The sequence below is a fragment of the Portunus trituberculatus genome, chromosome 40, assembly GCF_017591435.1.
Source record: "Portunus trituberculatus isolate SZX2019 chromosome 40, ASM1759143v1, whole genome shotgun sequence".
Taxonomy (NCBI): domain Eukaryota; kingdom Metazoa; phylum Arthropoda; class Malacostraca; order Decapoda; family Portunidae; genus Portunus; species Portunus trituberculatus.
Window position 1 is genome coordinate 18,244,192 of NC_059294.1, and position 7,200 is coordinate 18,251,391.

Sequence of the window (7,200 nt, forward strand, 5' to 3'; positions counted from 1 at the left end):
CCACAGAGACAATTCGCGGGAAAATAAGACAAACAAATAAAATAAACACAATATTCATTTCGACCAAAATTCCAAGCGGTTAAAATTACACACATGCGAATATGGAAAAGGCACCAATACTCTGTTCCAGGTTGGTGTGTGTATGGGCGGGGGCGGTTAGGTGGGTGGCTGGGTAGATGAGTGGGTGAGACCGGGGAGTGTTGGTACTAGAGAGAGGTTGTCGAGTGGGATGACTGGTGTGGTAGCTCTGCAATACGCAAATAGCTAACATGGAGTACTGAAAAAAAATGGTAACAAAAAAAAAATAAGAAAGGAGCAGCAAAAATGTTAAAACGAAAAAAAAAAAAGAAACGAAGATGGATGAACTAGGTAGAGAAAAATCAGACAATTACAACAGGAAAAGGAAAAGAAAAAAAAAAGCAAAATAAGTATGTCAAGGGAAAGGGAACCGAAGCCACCACTATAACATCCGACCCACGACACTAGTATGATGTTAAGGTTGAGTGGTGGTGAGTGGGATGTGCTGAGAGAGAGAGAGAGAGAGAGAGAGAGAGAGAGAGAGAGAGAGAGAGAGAGAGAGAGAGAGAGAGAGAGAGAGAGAGAGAGAGAGAGAGAGAGAGAGAGAGAGAGAGAGAGAGAGAGAGAGAGAGAGAGAGAGAGAGAGAGATGATGTGAAGAGATGAGAGGTGAGGAAGAAAGGAATGAGCTGGAGGGAGGAGAGAAAGGAAGGGAAGGATCAGAGCCTGCCATCAAAGACAAGGTAAAAATTCCAATCTCAAATAGTTTAGCCAAGAACTTTACCTAAGTAGTACACATAACACAGGAAGAAACAAGGCAGTGGAAAATCTGTGTGATGTAACTTATATTGCCAGTTAGGTAACACAGAAACGATATACGAACAATTCACTTGATAGTATTCTTCTAATTACTGTATTCAACTTTTCTCGTCGTGTGGGTACAAATGAAAGGGAAAATTAATGTACTTTTGGCAGTTTCAGGTTTTATTGTTGTGTGTTGTTAGTGTTTATTTTATTGTTTTGCTCCCATATACATCACCCTCTCGTGTAATATTTCTGACCTACAGCTTGAAGCCCACTTACAATAGGATGTACGTTAGTCTTTTCTCCTTTCCTTCCTCCTCTTCCTCCTCTCTTTCACTTTCATTTATTGTTGATTTTCTTTTTCCTCTGTTCTAACTTTACCTTTCTTTCCCATCTTTTCTCTTTTCTTTTCAATTCTTCCTTCTTTTCTTTTGTTCACATAAAAATATCTATACATACAGGTTATAAAATTGTTATTATTATCAAACTTCAATTCCAGTTCACACACTTACGTACAATGCAACACTCCTGTAACACTTGACACTGGAATATAAACGTCCAGAATCAGTATACACTCGCGTCCACAGGTTTATCCTCCCTGGAGACACAATGTTGTAATAGCAAAGTAAATAATTTCACCTACTACATCAGTTAATATGAGAATCTTGCTAGTCTACCACTACACTTCCCATCCTCAACGTGACTTGGAGCGCACTGAATACACATAAACGATACTTAGATATTGACCTTATACGCATACTACATTCAAAATATATGGTTGGTATTTTGAAACGTTTTGGACTCTCATAGAAATTAATTTGTAATGCCACAAAGATAATTACCCAAACTATTACCTTTTCTTTCCATACCCATGATACCGAATCCTCATCAAACTATCACTGGAAGTATGGAAACACTAGCAGATTCACAGCAACTTCCACTACAGCCTGTTAGAATTGGTCGAGAGATAAGACGTCAGAGAGTTTTGAGCATACGGATCTCAAATTTCCGCTTTTGTGAGAGATACACGTAATAACACACGTAACATCCCAGCCTCATCATCATCACCACCATTGTTATCACCTACGACAAGAGGAACAAAGGCCTATTCTAAAATTCTCTCAAGTCTTCTCTTACAGTTGTTGTCTATCTTTACTTTTTTTTTTCTTCTTCATCTTCCAGAGCTTTTTCTGTGTTCATATAGTTGTTGTTCTTCACAGCAGTTGCCGGGCTATTACAGGCCAGTCAAAGTGTTTTATACCTCCCTCATCTAGCCTGTCCGCCCTGCTTCTTTCTACTGAAACAGTCAGAATTTCAGTCAAATTGTTAACCTCATAACTTCGTAACTATCACTTCTCATCTCTTGCCCTTCACCACTTCACAGCCCACTCTATTATATATATATATATATATATATATATATATATATATATATATATATATATATATATATATATATATATATATATATATATATATATATATATATATATATATATATATATATATATATATATATATATATATATATATATATATATATATATATATATATATATATATATATATATATATATATATATATATATATATATATATATATATATATATATATATATATATATATATATATATATATATATATATATATATATATATATATATATATATATATATATATATATATATATATATATATATATATATATATATATATATATATATATATATATATATATATATATATATATATATATATATATATATATTTATTTATTTATTTATTTATTTATTTATTTATTTACTTATTTATTCATATTATGTACTACAATTGAATTTAAAAGCTACCTTCCCTAGGTATTTCACATGTAACCTTACCGTCATCATGTTATCAATAGAATATTTTCACTCAGGTATTGCCAACAAATCAAAGTCACGGCTATTTCCATCAGGTGTACAACAAGTAATCTCTGTATTGTGGGAAGAAACAACAGTAACACCGATTACAATACACTCACGACAAACAATGATTTCACACGTTTGAACACGTAACCTTTGAGTGTTAACGATATACCAATAGTCACAGGTTTCTATAATTCCTTTTATTTCCGACGTATGGTACGATTAGGTTCTTATTTCATCCGATGGCTTGAGACTGAAGGAGAAAAAGCAAGCCCGTGGACGGCGAGTGTGATGAGTAAGTCCCTTGCTCAGCTTACTCTCTCCTAACAAAACCTGACAGTTAGTAGTTTCTTGTTAAATTCAAGTAATTGACATTAAGAGAAAAGGTGAGACAATGGCCGGGAAGGGAGGTGTGTTGCTCGATAGTTGTCGATGACTACACTAAGACATGTTTTGATTTTAGTCACTTGAAATAAATTTGTGGATCAAAACTAAATCCACAGCATTGTGATTTTCCCTTAGCTTGGATCTATCATTTTCAATCATTGGTGCCTTTCAAAACCAAACTCTTACCTCCTACTACACTATTTCATCATAGTGAATTATACAGTCAGATTTAAAATGTATAATAAATTACAACAAATCGTATTGGTTATATTATTGAGTCGATTGTGATGGTGAAAAACAAGAAAAATGAAACAGAGCCTTATTTTTCTAACGTTATGACAGACAATATTCTTCGGTGAAGAAAGGGAAGGATGTGGTGTGACATATGGATAAAATAAGAAACTATTTCATAACCTGTCGCACCGACCTATTCTCATTGAAATAAAATACAACGTCCAACAAAAACTTAAAAGAAATACAAACTCGTTTATGTATCTCTTCTCACCACAGCAATCAGCGTGCAAGTGGTAAAAGGTCAAGAAAAGCCTCGAGATCAAAAAGCTTAAATGTTACACAATTTACATCAGTCAGCGTACATAATGATAACAGGAAATACGTAACACAGGTGATTATGGAAGTTGAATCACATGCTCGTGGAGACCGTATCTCAAGTGTGTGTACGTAATTTCACCACGGTCACCTGTTGGTCACCCAACCAGGCTTCGCCATTACGGAGCTCAGAGCTCCACACCACACTCCACACACCGGGAAGTGAGTCCACATCCCCTCGAATTACATCCTGTAGCTACTTGCTGCTAGGTGAACAAGGAGCTACACATAAGAGGCTCGCCCATTTGCCTCGTCGCGCTAGGGACTCGAACCCGGACTTCCTCGGTCGTGAGCCTAGTGTGCAAACCACTACACTACGCTGTGTGTGTTTCACTGTTTGATCTGCTGCAGTCTCTGACGAGACAGCCAGACGTTACCCTACGGAACGAGCTCAGAGCTCATTATTTCCGATCTTCGGATAGGCTTGAGACCAGGCACACACCACACACCGGGACAACAAGGTCACAACTCCTCGATTTACCTACTCACTGCTAGGTGAACAGGGGCTACACGTGAAGGGAGACACACCCAAATATCTCCACCCGGCCGGGAAATCGAACCCCGGTCCTCTGGCTTGTGAAGCCAGCGCTCTAACCACTGAGCTACCGGGCGTGTGTGTGTGTGTGTGTGTGTGTGTGTGTGTGTGTTAAGTGAGAGGAAGGGAGGAATGGATAGAGGAAAGACTTTAAAACAAACTAAGGAAAAGAGAAAATATAAAATGAAATTGAAGGAGTATAAGAAACATACTAACAGAAAAATGAAAAATCATAGAAAAATTAAAAACGCAAGTAAAAAAAATAGGAAACACTGAGTTACACACACAAACTCAAAAAAAAGTTCATACATACACTAACAAACATCTACAGTTCTACATATTCACGCAGCCTATCAACTAAATGAAAAATGAAAGCAAATTAGCACCTTCAAGTAAGTTATCTCTTTCTAAAATGCATGACCAGACTAATGATAAGATATAAAAATAGTAAGGAAAACCTGGAAAACAAACTGCCTCCCTACACTCATCTTAGTAGTAAAGTTAGTAAACAACATTTTTCTGGGTCCACAAGTAGGAGAGGAATTTCATACTACACTAGAATATTAAAGCCCATGTAAAAACTTAGACGCAGAAAGGACAGATAATATAAGCCAGAATTTTCATAAAGGCGACAACGTAGATGAGTACCGTGAAATCTAGATGTTGAAGTAACTATTTGTGAGGATAAAAGCTAGGAATAGCCCGGGAATTAGCATTCTAAGTGGGCCTTCTTTTTTACTCTTTCTGTTACCCTTAGCCAGCATTCCCCCTCTTACATATAAAAGAGAGAGGTAAGACGAGTATACACAAAGAAGGACCATTATAAAATGTGGATGAGGATATAGACCGAGTGGGAAAAAAAGCAAGAATGATAAAATTATACAGAAGATGGATACATTATTTCTAATGATATGGATACAAAGATTTCTAAAAAGTGGGAATGAAAGTGGATGAAGTGGGTAAAGATTTCTAGAGAGCATGGTTCAAGTTTTCTAATGAACTGTGAAAAAAAAAAATCTACAGCTGTTGCAGATGAAAATGTTTCCAGAGAATGTGTATGAAGAGTGACAGTAAATGTGTACAAGTGTCTCCAAAAGAAAGTGAATGAGAACACAGATGAAGTTCTCTTATTGATATGGTATAAAAAGTATTCCAGGGGATGTGAATGAAAATTTCCGGGGAATCCGGATGAAAATTGCCAGTAAGTGCGGATGCATGTTCCCAAAGTAAATTAAGAAAGATTTACATCAGATGTTGATCAAACTTTCCAGAGATCATTGATGAACATTGTAAAAGACACTGGATAAAAAAAAAGCTACCAAAAAATCATGAATTAGGAGATGATGAACACTTGAGATAGAAGCAGGTGAGAGGAGACAGGGACAGACAGGTAGCACGTAAAAGATACCAATTGTCTGGTAATAAAAGGTAAGGAGGGTACTCACGTGAGGCAGCAGGGCAGGTGCAGGAAAACGCCAGCCAACCAGCCAGTCAGTCAGCCAGTCTCACACAACCACGCACACCTACACACACACAAACACAAGCAAAATCTTCACAATAACACAATAGCGTGACTTTTTTACTGTACTTCTCGCTCTCAGAAAAAAAAAATTCTAAACAAGCCAAGTGAAAAGTTTAACTAATAACTAATCCTCATATAATAATCCAGTGGTGTCATTCATGAAGTTTGCATCGCGGTGGTTCATGCATCGTTTCACTGCTTCGCCTCAGTTTCCTAGAAGGTCACGGCACTAAGAGCGAGAGATGAAAGAGCGAAGTTTCAGTCAGTCAGTGTGGGACGCGAGCGGTCGTGTGCTCTCCGCCAAGTCTCGGGTTGCACTGGCTTCTCCGTCTCTCTTCGACAGAATCCCGTGTCGCCCTGCGCCGAAGTCCCACCACCCACTCGACCAGCAGCTCTCGACCCCTTGCTTCATAGTCTTATATTCTCAAAGGCTTTGTTCCCTCATAAGGACGGTTTTCATTGGTTACAGGGAATATTAGCCGTGGATGGTACGTATAGAGTGTTTTAAAGGAAGATTAGACTGTTTTATTGATGGGAATGATGTGGTAATAGTCTTCAACACAGGTGTAAATCCGATGGCTTCCTGCAGTTCACCTTCCTTTTTTTGTGTTATGTAATACCTATGTAATAACTTTATGATTGTTTTTCTCCACTACTGTAAAGAAAACTTGTTAAACTATCACTGAGGGAAGGGGACATAGGTATCTTTCCATACAGGGACTAGTCTCTTGCAGCTTCCTTTTCTTAATGTTTTACGGGATTTCTTATCTTATTAATGGTACAAAATCTATGTTAAACTCTAGCTTTAAAAATGAAAATACTCTTGGGAACCCAAATCACTTTCAACCCCACCCTGGTAAAAGTATGAAACGTTCAGTCGAAGCAAGTCGCTGGAAGTGTGAAAATAAGGCCCCCAATCTCTGTTCACGGCAACTCACAGAACTTTAAGAAAATTCCATTGCTACGTAAAATTCCTGACGGAGGGTGGTGACGGCTGTGGAGGCACTGTGGTGACGACTGTGGTGGCTATGGTGATGACTGTGGTGCATGTGGTGATGGTTATGATGTTGCTGTGGTGCTGGTTGTGGTGGTGCTGTGGTGTTGGTTGTAGTGGTGCTGTAGTAATGGTTATGATGATGCTGTGGTGTTGGTTGTGGTGGTGCTGTGGTGCTGGTTGTGGTGGCACTGTGGTGATGGTTATGATGGTGCTGTGGTGCTGGCTGTGGTGGTGCTGTGATGCTGGCTATGGCGATGGTCAGGGTGTTGTAATGTTGATGGTGGTGTTAACTGTGGCGGTAATGGTTAGGACCTAAAGGGGGAAAATACCAACAAATTGTTTTCATTACAGTAATCTCTCTCTCTCTCTCTCTCTCTCTCTCTCTCTCTCTCTCTCTCTCTCTCTCTCTCTAGCTCAGTGTTGCACA

General features: G+C 38.1%; 1 protein-coding gene across 1 annotated transcript in view; it reads right to left on the minus strand.

The window, feature by feature from the left end:
• Positions 1 to 6,102, minus strand: part of LOC123515961 (gonadotropin-releasing hormone receptor-like) — a 485,178-nt gene extending 479,076 nt beyond the window's left edge. The window contains exon 1 of the mRNA XM_045274910.1: positions 5,700 to 6,102. The gene's annotated coding sequence lies outside the window, so the exon portion shown is untranslated. The remainder of the gene's footprint in view (positions 1 to 5,699) is intronic.
• Positions 6,103 to 7,200: the final 1,098 nt, after the last annotated feature.